The sequence below is a fragment of the Apodemus sylvaticus genome, chromosome 22, assembly GCF_947179515.1.
Source record: "Apodemus sylvaticus chromosome 22, mApoSyl1.1, whole genome shotgun sequence".
Classification (NCBI taxonomy): Eukaryota; Metazoa; Chordata; class Mammalia; order Rodentia; family Muridae; genus Apodemus; species Apodemus sylvaticus.
In genome coordinates, this window is record NC_067493.1 from 48,259,819 (window position 1) to 48,274,167 (window position 14,349).

The window sequence follows — 14,349 nt, forward strand, 5'->3', positions numbered from 1 at the left end:
GGCTTTGCTGAATGGCTGTCCTGAAGGGGAGGGCAGGGCTGAGATGAGCAGGATCCGGTACAGTCGGGAGCCCGTGCCTAGTGCTGGGAGGGCAGAGGGACACAGAAGACTTCGTAGGGAGTCTCAGTGTGGGGCCAATGAGGGATGACATGATGGGTCCACAGCTTGGCGGGAGACCCCTGGCCTTTGTTTTTGGCTTTTGTTAGAATCCTCTCTGTATATCTGAGGCCTGCTTCAGAAGGGGCAAGACAGACTGGAGTCGTTGGGCAGCATCACTGGGTCTGCCAACAGGGCAGATGAAGAACAAGGCAGAGCGAGATTTGTTCTGAGGTCCAGGGGACATGCATCCTCTCACACACGGGGACACTGAGGCTCTGGGTCCTCACGGCTGCATGAGTGAGAACTGAATGAATGGGGGCCAGGGAGACCCACCCCTCCCCCTTCCCAGAGATGGAGAGTGGACACTGAGGACAGGAACAGGGGTTGGGAGCTGGTGGCTCTGAGCTATCCTATGACTTCTTAATGAGCAGCAGCCCAAGTGGAGAAAACACATATGGATTTTTGGGGCTAACCTATTGTATTTATGTATTCACAGGCTGCTGGTTCACAGCTCTGACATATAGAACATTAGATCTCTGTATGAATGGGTGTGTGTGTGTGTGTGTGTGTGTGTGTGTGTGACTCCAGAATGCAGGAGCTTGAGGTAGGCAGGTGGAGTTCTGCGAACCCCAGGCAAGGCATACAATATGATCCAGTTGGAAGGTAGAAAAAAATAATAAAAGAAAGAAATTAAGAAAGGAAAGGAGGGTCTGAGCAAGAATAAATGAGTTTTGAGTTTGAGTCAGGGCACCGTGATTTAATTCAGTGCTTCAAATCTCATCCTCACACAGACAACTAAGTTTTAAAGTCATTGTTGGTCACAGACCACACACAATTTTATTTTCCCGCACTGCTATGGACCTCAGCCTGCATGCAGAAACAATGCACCTCGATGCACACTGGCCAGAACCCAGGGCTGCAGGGCCACATGCAGCTGGTGAACAGCTTCGGTGTGGGATGGGGAAGGTCTAGAATCCTTCATGGGAGCATGGACAGAGGGAGCCAAGGATTCTCGTCTCCGTTTCATGAAGAAGAGATCTGGAAGCATCCCACACCACCCGACATCAAACACTGTAGCAGTATAGTTCTGCACTGCCTATTGGCTGGTTGCCCAGTAACTGAACCCATGTGGAGATTGTAAGATGCGCTCAATAAATGTATCTAGTTGAGCATGAAACACACACACACACACACACATTCATTGCTTGCTGTGGTTTATTGTTGGGCATCAGACATTGGACAGAACCTCCCAACAGGTGGAGATCAAGCCTGAGTTCCCGTCTCCCCTTCTGAATCTCTTGTCTCCCAGAGAACACTGTCTGAGGACGAGGCAGATGAAGCAGGCTGTGAGGAAGGCTGTCTGTGATGGGACAGGATGCAGGGTGGGAAGGCAGCGGTCAGAAGCCTGGAATCTGACCACAGGTTGGACCCTCCCTGATTGGGGCCTTGGACAGCTTCCTCCACCTCTGGATCAAGGGCCTGCAGCACAGAGAGGATCCCATGCTCCTGACTCTCAAGCATAGAAGTGCTTTGGTGCTCATAGAAGGACACATTCCTGTGGAAACTCGACCTTCATCTGTAATGGAAAAGACACAATCATGTCAGGAGCCTGCATTCCTACATGGAGGGGGATGTAAATCAGCCCTGGGCGTGGGCACCATGACTGGACACATGGAGCTCCTGAGAAAGGAGGCAGCACACACGGAGGCAGGAAAGATGGCCATCAGGACACCTTTATGACCACTCCCACTGAGGGCACATAAGACCCCACAGGCAGGCCCTACACTAATAGGTCTGCCAAATGGGAGCCATGGCCTAGCCACCTCTGTGCTGCAGGACAGCACTGCAGGCCACTGTCCCCTCAGCTGCCTCCCTCCATGTCCCCCCTTCCTTCCTGACCTCCTCAGGTTTCTTTCCCACATCACTGCACCCATGTTCATCCCACCCTGAGGTCACGTGACATCACCAGTGCCCTAGCATCAGGCAGACCCCGCCCCAGGAGGGCAGAGGTCCAAGTGCAGGTCCCTCTGTGCCTCTGTGGCTGTGACACAGCGCCGCTGAGTCCCATTGGCCACAGGACAATGAAACAGGGAAGACAGGCTGCTCCATGGACCTGACAGTGGCTTCAGAGTCCGTGGGATCCCAGCCCTGCCAATCACTAGCTGAGTGTCCCCAAGCCAGTGGCCTCATTTCTGAATCTCCTTACACTCTCTCCATGTATGTCAGTGTGTGTGCACATGCGTGCACATGTGTGTGCATGTGTGTGCACAAGTGTGTGTGTGCCCGTGTGTGTGTGTGTGTGTCCCCATGTATAACAGCACAGAGATGAAGGTCAGAGGACAAGTTCTAGGATTTGTTTTTCTCCTTCTACCCTATGGATTCTAAGGATCAAAGCCAGGTCTTCAGTGTTGGCTGTATGTTTACCCACCGAGCCATCTTGCCAGCCCATGATAGCTCTGAAGGGTGAGAAAATGGCTGTAAAACAAAGCAAGTACCTGGTCTCCACAGGAGTGTGGAGACATTTAGAAAGAGACCATGTCTCAGTGAGAATATCTCGAAGTAGATGGAGTGACCGAAGCTGTGTGCAAGGGGACAGGATGATGACGGGGTCTCACCGGCACATCCCAGGAGCTCACGAGGCATGTGTCACAGTTCCTAAAGCACGAGGACTGGAGCCAAATAGCAGCTTCTTTTGCCAACATCCCCCAGCCCAGCAGGTTGGTACCAGCCACGTTCCTTGTTGGGTCAGCCGGGTCCAGGATCACAGGCCTGCAGGATGACATTCAAAGTACAGAACAGACCAGTTGGCTATTGCCACAGCTACAAGGAACTGCACAGGACCAGTGGAGGAGCCCAGCAGAGCATCCTTATCCAAAGTTTGGCCAGAGTCCCTGCCCCACAGCATACAGCAAGCCTGAAGCGATCTTTGGACATGACCTGGAAAGCCTGGGTTTGAATCTTCTACCCTTTAGTAGCTGTGTGTCCTGGGGCAGGTCCCTCAGGCTCTCTGATTTGTGAGATGTGGACTGTTGAACCAGCCTGTCTCAAAGGACAGGGTGTGAAAATTGAACACAACACAGGATCAAGACATATCACTTCCTAGTGTGACATAGTACTCTATTATTTACAGGTAATTGGTCCACCCCAGGTCTTTGGCGCCTCACGGCCCTTATAATGCTGTTACTGTTGGACAATCTCAGTTCCCACTCTATGTCCTTCCCCTTCCTTTGATGACTGGGTCTGGACAATGTCAGAGCCTTGGTCTCCTCACTGCAGACAGGAGAGCCCACCACTGCCTCCCAGGGCTATAGGGCATCCTGTCAACCAGGTGACAGCAGGAAAGCCCCAAATACATGAGATGCTGCATAGACAGGAGCACCCACCTCCCCCTTTCCACACAAGTATAGCCTCACACTCCACCAGGAGCAGAGGCACGGCAGGGACAGACTACCTGGCCTTTTTGAGCTGTTGGTGCAGGTAATCAGAGACCTTCTTCTTTCTGAAGTCATAATACACTGTCCAGTAGATTCGAAGCCACTTGTACTTGGTGACCAGTTCCAAGACAGTTCGGAAGCCCTGGGCTGTGTTGAATTCACAGTCTCTACTCCCGCATTCCCAGGCGTAGACTGTGAGCAGCTCCAGGGCGTACCGTGGGGGCAGCGGGTCGCCCAGCTTCTCCTCACACTGAGAAGAGAAAGGTAATGAGAAAAACGGGGCTCTCGGCTGTTGTGTGGAGGCCACGTCTCACAGGCTCAGTTCAGCTGCCACCTGATGATGTCATTACAGGTTCTTTATTCCAGAGGCATGCCCAGTCTCTTAGATTCCGTCTATGGCCCTTCCTGTGCTATAGGTAAATGCTGACTAGACAGGGCTGGAGAGATGGCTCAGCGGTTAAGAGCACTGACTGCTCCTCCAAAGGTCCTGAGTTCAAATCACAGCAACCACGTGGTGGCTCACAATCATCCGTAATGAGATCTGATGCCCTCTTCTGGTGTACCTGAAGACACCTACAGTGCACTTAAATACAATAAATAAATCTTTAATAAAAAAAAAAAAAAGTGGTTGAGACTGACCCTGTGTGGTCCACAAAGACAGCATGCACCAGCAGGCACAGGAGGAATCCAGACAGCATGAGTGACAGCTGGGAGTGAGGGTGGGGGCGGGACATACGGAGTGCTCACTGTGGAAGTTTTCCCATGGTCTCTGAGGTAACTGGGAAGGGGCCAGGGAGATGGCTCAGGGGTAAAGCGCCTCCCTCCCCGTGCAGGGGTGAGAACTGCAGGTCAGATCCCCAGCATCTGCAGGAGTGTGGGGCTTTTGAGGAAGCTGACTCCTGATCGTAGTTCAAGGGGTGGAGACGGGGCTTGCAGGGGCTGCAGGGCTGTCCAGGACTGCTGATCCAGCACACTGAGTGTCACGTGTGAGACCCTGACTGATTACACAAGGTGGGGCGTGACTGAGGACCTGCCCTCCACATTCTTATGTGCCTATACAAGCACACACAAATCCACATGGTCTCAAGAACAGATATACACATACACAAATACCTCACCATCATTATTTTAAAACGTCAAGAAAATACTGAGAAGCCACCCATTGAAAGAGGTCACAGCTGGAAAAGGACAGCAAAATTAAGACCATAGAACACGACAGGAAGGGTTTGGCAGAGAAGGAAGCAGACAGAGAAATAAGCAAACGAAGCAGCAGCCATGGAACCTCGGATTAGACACAGCTGAGAGAGAGTTAACTGACTGGAAAATGGACTGGAAGAAATCACTGAGAACAAGCACTGGAAGCCAGTGGTGGTGGCACATACCTTTAATCCCAGTCCTTGGGAGGCAGAAACCTCCCAAGAAACCTGAAGGTTTGGAGGGGCCTTGGTGAGCAGCTGTGTCCTTGCACTGAGAGAGGCCAGGAGAAGCCACTGGTGCAAGCGCAGCCTCAATGGCCGTGGAGACCCCGAGACCCTGGACTTGCCCTGAGCAGGAGACAACTGCCAGGAACAGAGCAGTGTGAGAACAGAGCTGGGCTGAGCCTGAGAGCAGCTGTGTGTGCTGTGGACGGCAGAGCCCGAGAAGCCCAGGCAACTGTGAGTCCCAGATGTCAGATACTGAGCCTTTTGCTCTGCTGGGTTTGGTTGTGTTTGGATCTGATTACAGTGCCCTGGTAAGAAAGTATTTAACTTGTGTTTTTAATTTTATGGATCTCACACTTGAGAGAGATAGCTTTTAAAGTGTTGAAATTTGCTGGGCGGTGGTGGCACACGCCTGTAATCCCAGCACTCTGGGAGGCAGAGGCAGGCAGATTTCTGAGTTCGAGGCCAGCCTGGTCTACAGAGTGAGTTCCAGGACAGCCAGGGCTACACAGAGAAACCCTGTCTTGAAAAAAACAAAAAACAAAAAACAAAAAAACAAAAAAAACAAATAAAGTGTTGAAATTTAAAAAGGGGATTTGATTTTTTTAAAGCTGTATTGTGTTTTAGGATGTGATATTGACGTGAGATCTTAGGGAAAATCAAGAAAGCAAAGGTTATGGACCTGTGTGTGAGCATCAACTTGAAAGTGGGCTACTCGTGATGGTACATAAGTTAGGGTCATCTGTAGTCAGCTGGCCTGATGCTGGTTTGTATTCTGATGTTAATACTGCTTCCTCAAGAGCAGTTGCTCCGGATGAACAGACCATCATGTACTCAGGGGGTGTTAGGTGAACTTTCTCCCCATTTTAACAAGTCTTTAAAAGAACCTGTGATTGGGTAGTGGGACTGGAGGCTTGAGACTGGGGCTCAGGAGAAGAAAAGGAAGAATGTGCAGGAAAGGGAGGAGGGAGGGAGGGAGGGAGGGAGGACGGAGGAAGAGGAGGAGAAGCCACAACAGATCAGAAGCACGTGACCTGAAGAAACTGTAAGTAGCAAAGGGTCTTATATCTGGAGTGTAAGTTAACATAGTGAGAGATCTGCCCAATCTAGACATATGGCTTATAATTATAATACCAGGATTGTGTGGTTTTTATACGACTTTATTGGTCAGGAATTTCCACAATAATCATCGAGCAGGGGCCACTCTTGCTTTTCTTTTTTGTTTTGCTTTGTTTGTTTTGTTTTGTTCTGAAACAGGGTTTCTCTGTGTAGCCCTGGCTGTCCACAGAGATGAGGCCAGTTAGTGGGATTCCTCCATGGTCTCTGCTTCAGTTCCTATCCTAACTTCCCTCAGTGATGCGCTGTGACTGGGATGTGTAACCAAGTAAGACCTTTCCTTCCCAAGGCACTCTTGGTCATGTGATAAAGCTGTCCAGTCAATAGACAGTGAGCTAGATTAGACCTCTACCCTGACCTGTATCCATATTCTCCACACATAGGGTCCACAGTGTCTGTGCAGATGCCTTACCAGCTGATACCAGTGCTTGACCAGACGGATGAGATTCCTCAGCTTGGGTGCACGATACCTCAGGAAGTTTTGATGGAGGTCTGTGAAGCAGATGGAGAACTCACCCTCCTTCTCCAGGGTGGTGCACTCATGGACGAGTTGGGCGTAGATTTTTTGGTAGAAGTAGGATTCTGCATAATTGTTGTTTCTCAGTTCATCTATAAAGAAAGTATCTTGGCAGTTAAGACTACCACTGCTGTTCAGAGGAACCCACCCAGAACTCTCAGGACACAGGAGCCTTCTGGTTTTTGGTTTTCGTTTGTGCCTGGAGCTGATCCTCTGCCACAGGGCTCCATACGCAAATAGCACTTGGAGAGAGTGAGCCTCCCAGGAGTGTAGACAAGCCTGTGAGTGCAGGTAAGACCACCACTGCTGCTCAGGGGAACCTGCTTGGAACCTTCAGGACACAGGAACCGAGGAGCTGCCTGGGACAGGAGGCTTCTGGTTTCTGTTTGTGCCCCAGAGCTGGCCCTGTGTCCCAGAGCTACACAAATACTGCCAGGAAAGAGCTGGTCTCTCAGGAGTGCCTACACACCTGTGAGCTCAGGTAAGACCACCACTTCTCTTCAAACTCCTGGCCCAAGAGGGACCCTCCCAGAGCCATCAGGACATAGGAACCAAGGATCAGCTGGATACAGATGCTTCTGGTTTCTGTCTGCACCCCAGAGCTGACCTGTACCACAGCTCTCCATAACCAAATTTCTACTGGAGAGTGGTCTCCCTGAAGTACTGACACATAGCCTTGCAGGAGGGACGAGCCAGTCTGAGACAGCAAGACCAGCTAACACCAGAGATATCCAGATGGTGAGAGGCAAGGGCAAGAATATAAGAAACAGAAACCAAGGCTACTTGGCAATATCAGAACCAAGTTCTCCCACCATAGCGAGCCCTGGTTACCCCAAAGCACCAGAAAAACAAGACTGTGATTGAAAATCATATCTCATGATGATGATAGAGGCCTTTAAGAAAGACATAAATAACTCCCCTAAAGGAATACAAGAGAAGACAGGTAAACAGGTAGAAGTTCTTAAAGAGAAAACACAAAAATCCCTTAAAGAATTACAGGAAAACACAGTCAAACAGATGAAGGAACTGAACAAAACTATCCAGGATCTAAAAATGGAAAGAGAAACAATAAAGAACTCACAAAGGGAGACAACCATGGAGATAGAAAACCTTGGAAAGAAATCAGGAGTCATAGATACAAGCATCACCAACAGAATACAAGAGATAGAAGAAAGAATATTAGGAGCTGAAGATACCATAGAAAACATTGACTCAACAGTCAAAGAAAATGCAAAATGCAAAAGCTCCTAACCTAAAACATCCAGGAAATCCAGGACACAATGAGAAGACCAAACCTAAGGAAAAGAAATAGGTATAGAAGAGAGTGAAGATTCCTAACTTAAAGGGCCAGTAAATATCTTCAACAAAATTATAGAAGAAAATTTCCCTAACCTAAAGAAAGAGATGCCTATGAACATGCAAGAAGCCTATAGAGCTCCAAATAGATTGGACCAGAAAAGAAATTCCTCCCATCACACAATAGTTAAAACACCAAATGCACAAAACAAAGAATATTAAAAGCAGTAAGGGGAAAATGTCAGGTAACTTATAAAGGCAGATCTATCAGAATTACACCAGACTTCTTGCCAAGGACTATGAAAGCTAGAAGATCCTGGGCAGATCTCATACAGACCCTGAGAGAACACAAATGCCAGCCCAGACTACTATACCCAGCAAAATTCTCAATTACCATAGATGGAGAAACCAAGATATTCCATGGTAAAACCAAATTTACACAATATCTTTCCACATATCCAGCCCTACAAAGGATAATAAATGGAAAAACACCAACACAAGGAAGGAAACTACACCCTAGAAAAAGCAAGAAAGTAATCTTTCAACAAACCCAAAAGAAGATAACCACAGAAACATAAAATAACATCAAAAATAACAGGAAGTAACAATCACTATTCCTTAATGTCTCTTAACATCAATGGACTTAATTTCCCCAATAAAAAGACATAGACTAACAGACAGGATACATAAACAGGACCCACCATTTTGTTGCATACAGGAAACACACCTCAGTGTCAAAGACAAGTACTACTCAGAGTAAAGAGCTGGAAAACAATATTCCAAGCAAATGGTCCCAAGAAACAAGCTGGAGTAGCCATTCTAATATCAGATAAAAGTGACTTTCAACCTAAAGACATCAAAAAAGATAAGGAAGGATACTTCATACTCAGCAAAGGAAAAAATCTACCAAGAAGAACTCTCAGTTCTGAACATCTATGCTCCAAATGCAAGGGCACCCACATTCATAAAAGAAATTTTACTAAAGCTCAAAGTACACATTGCACCTCACGCAATAATTGTGGGTGACTTCAACACTACACTCCCATCAATGGACAGATCAGGGAAACACAAACTAAACAGAGACACAGTGAAACTAACAGAAGTTCTGGACCAAATATATTTAACAGATATCTATAGAATAGTTCTTCCTAAATCAAAAGAATATACCTTCTTCTCAACACCTCATGGTACCTTCTCCAAAACTGACCATATAATTGGTCACAAAACAGACCTCAACAGATATTAGAAGATTGGAATAATCCCATGCCTCCTATCAGATCACTACAGATTAAGACTGTTCTTAAATAGCAACATAAACAACAGAAAGCCCACATACACATGGAAGCTGAATGATACCTTGGTCAGGAAAGAAATAAAGGAATTAAAGACCTTTTAAAATTTAATAGAAATGAAGGTACAATGTATGCAAACTTATGGGACACAATGAAAGCAGTGCTAAGAGGAAAACTCAGCTCTGAGTGCCTCCAAAAAGAAACTGGAGAGAGCATATGCTAACAGCTTAATAGCACACCTGAAATCTCTAGAACAAAAAGAAGCAAATACACCCAAGAGGAGTAGAAGGCAGGAAATCATCAAACTCAGGGCTGAAATCAAACAAGTAGAAACAAAAAGAACTATACGAAGAATAAACAAAACCAGGAGCTGGTTCTTCGAGAAAATCAACAAGATAGATAAACTCTTAGCCAGACTAACCAGAGGGCACAGAGACAGTATCCAATTAACAAAATCAGAAATTAAAAGGGAGATATAACAATAGAAACTGAGTAAATTTTAAAAAATCAGATCCTATTACAAAAGCCTATACTCAACACAACTGGAATATCTAGATGAAATGGACAATTTTATAGACAGATACCAAATACCAAAGTTAAATCAGGATCAGATAAACCATCTAAAAAGTCCCATAACCCCTAAAGGAATAGAAGCAGTCATCAAAAATCTCCCAACCAAAAAAAAAAAAAAAAAAAAAAAAGCCCAGTAACAGATGGTTTTAGTGCAGAATTCTATCAGACCTTCAAAGAATACCTAATACCAATACCCTTCAAACTATTCCACAAAATAGAAACAGAAGGAACACTACCCAATTCTTTCTATGAAGCCACAATTACGCTGATACCAAAACCACACAAAGACCCAACAAAGGAAGAGAACTTCAGACCAGTTTTCCTTATGAACATCGATGCAAAAATACTCAATAAAATTCTTGCCAACTGAATCCAAGAACACATCAACCAAAGAACACAAAACAATCATTCACCATGATCAAGTAGGCTTCATCCCAGGGATGCAGGGATTGTTCAATATGCAGAAATCCATCAATGTAATCCACTGCATAAACAAACTCAAAGAAAAAAAACACATGATCATTTCATTAGTTGCTGAAAAAGCATTGGACAAAATTCAACATCTCTTCATGTTAAGAGTCTTGGAAAGATTGGGAATTCAAGGTCCATACCTAAACATATTAAAAGCAATATACAGCAAACCAGTAGCCAACATCAAACTAAATGGAGAGAAACTTGAAGCAATCCCACTAAAATCAGGGACTAGACAAGGCTGCCCTCTCTCTCTATCTATTCAATATAGTACTTGAAGTTCTAGCTAGAGTAATTAGACAATAAAAGGAGGTCAAAGGCATATAAATTGGGAAGGAAGAAGTTAAACTATCACTATTTGCAGATGATAAGCTAGTATACTTAATTGACCCAAAAAAACTCCACCAGAGAACTCTTTTTTTAAAGATTTATTTATTGTTATATCTAAGTACACTGTAGCTGCCATCAGATCTCATTACAGATGGTTGTGAGCCACCATGTTGTTACTGGGATTTGAACTCAGGACCTTTGGAAGAGCAGTCAGTGCTCTTAACTGCTGAGCCATCCCTCCAGCCTCAACCAGAGAACTCTTAAAGCTGATAAACAACTTCATCAAAGTGGCTGCATATACAATTAACTCAAACAAATCAGTAACCTTCCTCTACTCAAAGCATAAACACACTGGAAAGTTGCCCAGGCTGGGCAAGTCCTCGAGCAAAACAGGCTTCTAGGGGAGCCCCGCCCAGCTCATTTCTGGGTCACACACACACACACACACACACACCCCGAGTCCCCTCCACTGAGCAGGGTTCTAAGCCTCATGCAGCTTCCCACAGCAGGTTGCCTGGTCCTCCTCCCAGGCTGGCCCCTCTCAGTCCCTGCTGCCTGAGACCCTGGGCTGTCTCCATGGCTCTCCTAAGCCAAGGGCAAGTGGCCTTGTCTCTGAATAAATAGCAGCAGTTCACACAGTGGCCAACAGGGGTGCTGTGCTTCCCTGGATAAAAAAGTCTCAAGTAGTCTGGAAGTGCCCCAAACACCCACTGTGCTTTCAAGGGTGTTCCTGATTGTCTTTGGATAGAGTTGGGCAAATTTGTAATTTTGGAGACCTCCCCCATCCCCTGTTGTGTCAGGCCTGATGTGAGAGATTCTTAATGTAGAGCAACATTAATGTGCAATTATATAACATGTGTGCACATGTGGGAGGGTGTGTGTGTGTTGGGTTTCCAGTTTTCCAGAGGGGCACAGAGCTCCTCGGGGAAGTTCTACCTCCTGCTCCCATCCCCCACCCACATGCACAAGTTTCTGCATAGATCTGAGGTTTCTCATTCTTTGATAGAAGATGCAGCAGATGTTCATTTTTAGCCATATCTCTAGTTCCACTTTATAGTCACAGAGTTCCCGCACACAGGCATGAAGAGAGCTGTCCACCATGCAAGTGTAGGGTTTCCCCAGGGCTGGGGAGATGGCTCTGTGGAGAAAGGGCTTCTTACATAAATATAAGGACCCCAAATCAGAATCCCAGGACCCATATAGAAAAGCTGGGCTTGCAAGGGCTGGAGGGTCCACACCTGAAATCCCAGTGCTGGAGAGGTAGAGACAGGAGAATCCTTCAGGTGCACTGTCTGACCAGATATGTGGATCTGTCAGCTTCATGTCAACCAATCTCCAAAGAAAGAAAGAAAGAGGGGGAGGGGGAAAGGAAGGAAGGAAGAGGGGGGGAGAGAGAGGAGAGAGACAGAAAGAAAGAAAAAAAGAAAGAAAGAGAGAGAGAGAGAGAGAGAAAGAAAGAAAGAAAGAAAGAAAGAAAGAAAGAAAGAAAGAAAGAAAGAAAGAAAGAAAGAAAGAAAGAAAGAAAGAAAGAAAGAAAGAAAGAAAGAAAGAAAGAAATTCACTTAGCTTCTGGGGAGTGGAAGATTCCGAGTGTACTCCTGAATATGTCTAAGTATCTTTGTTTACAGCTGGAGACTAGGAGACTCCTCCCACCACCCCGTGCTCTACCTAATAAACATGCTGAGGCTCCAGGTGCCAGAGACTGTGGGTTCGGCTCCATCAGGGCGCACACCACACCTGATCCCAGCTCCTCACTGCAAGAGTCAGGAAGGCGGGGCAGCAAAGTTCAGGCCAAGCTCTCAACCAAAATAGGCTCCTAAGTAACCGACATCCAAGGCTGGCCTCTGGCCCTTATCCACATGGGCAAGCACGTGCACACATCTGCACTCATGTATACAGTGCCCCAACACAGAGAGAGGGAGAGGGAGAGGGAGAGGGAGAAAGAAGAGGCTTCAGGCATGGGGAGGAGCAGGCTGAGGCTCTGCTGCTGGCTGACTTACACAGGACATCATAGGCTGGCTGCACATCAAATTCCACCGCCTGCTGGAACTGGGGGTAGCTCAGCTTGAAGCTCAGGGACCTGGAGTTGGGCTGCTCTGAGCTCTGGACCTCAAACTTCACTTTAAATAGTTTCTCTTGTTGCAACTGGCACAGGTGTTCCCGAATTTCCTCAATGAACTCTCCCCGTCGCTTTAACTGCTCCTCAAAGCTGGTGAGGTTGTTAAGGAACACCACCATGTTGGCCTCTGACCTGCCCTTGAGTGTGGCGTGTTCATCGTAGGAGCCACCCTAAAAGACAAGGATGAGAATGACAAGGGACAGAGTCCTGCTGGGATGTCCGTATGCTGGACAGTGCTGTCCACCACTGAGTGTGATAGATGAATAGAGAAACCTGGCACATATACACCACAATTGCATGAAGAAAGTCTGTAACAATACTCAAAGGTCACAGCATAAATGTTAAAATTAAGGAAAGTGAATTCACAAAAAGAAACATTTTTGAGAAAAAAGTAACAAGTGATACTGCAGAGATCCTCCCTAAATAAAATGCTGAGCACAATCACTAACACACTAGCAGCCCTGACATAAATGAGTTACAAAATGACTTTTCTGCAGCCTTCACAGTGACTGGGGTAGGGACTCTTGTCATAAAGTCCAATTTGACAGATGGGAACGTGGGTAATGAGTGTCCATCAGTCCAGTTATCCAGTAGGCAGTGTTTCTGTTCTAGTTTCTACCCTGTGTCATAGCTGGGGTATACATGAGGACACTGGGCACAGAGCAGGTAGATAACTCACGCCCCACTAAGGACTGCAGTCTGGCTTCTGAGAATCCTTTCCCACCCTATCCCAGTCAGCTCAGAATAATGGGACTCACCAACACAACCCTGGAGACTCTCACAGGGTGGGTGGCACCTTGGAAACATCTCTCCTTCAGGAAAGCACATATGAAGTCCACGTCTGCTCCGGCCTCAGCTTGGAAGCTGGTACAGGGAAGGAGGTGCTTCTCTATGAACTTGTCCAGCTCACAGGCCGAGGTGCAGCTGAGATCCATCACCATCTTATGGCCAGGAGTGTTTGCTGACTGCAGCACTGCCTCTGGAGTCAGCTGTCCATCATTTCCATAGCAGGTTTTTCATTCGCAGGAAGGGTGGGGCTGTGCATATCAGAACTCTGCATCTGCCACCTCTGGCTCCTGGGCTCCCGGAAACACTGGGGTTTGTTTGCCTACTGGTATTTTTTGGGATTCTCAAACCCTCATTGAAGCAGGCTGTGAACCAGGAGGCATGGGGCACTATCAGCATGGTTTCTATTGTTCTTACCTTCTTAGTCTTGTACAAAAAAAGAAAATGGTCTTATAGTCTCCTAGACTTTTTACAGCAAAAGACACACACACACACACACACACACACACACCAATAAAACGAGAAGAGCAAGTGACAGAAATCCAGAAAATACCTGGCACCAGTTTCAGCACAGCTGTGTTGAGTTTGTCATAGATCACTGATCCATACGTATTGATTGATGTTGGTCTTGGCTGCTGCAGTAGAGAGGGAAGCTCACCAAGCCTTCATTTTCCGAAGGATCAGAGGGGTACAGCCTCTCGGGGAAGACTGACACCCAGCTAGCTCACTCCAGTTACTTTACATAAACATTACACAAGGCTATTCGGGGGAAGGTTCCAGATACCAAAGTTATCTTGCTTTTGCTGCCCACAAGAGCAGATAAACCACACAAATCTCAGTCCTTTTGACCATGTCTAACCATAATCAGAAGGACTCCAGGTTTGCAGGCATGTCT

The 14,349-nt window shown here is 46.7% G+C and overlaps 1 pseudogene; it reads right to left on the reverse strand.

Moving 5' to 3' along the window:
- Positions 1 to 1,296: 1,296 nt before the first annotated feature.
- LOC127672980 (inactive 2'-5' oligoadenylate synthetase 1C-like) lies at positions 1,297 to 13,609 on the reverse strand (annotated as a pseudogene).
- Positions 13,610 to 14,349: the final 740 nt, after the last annotated feature.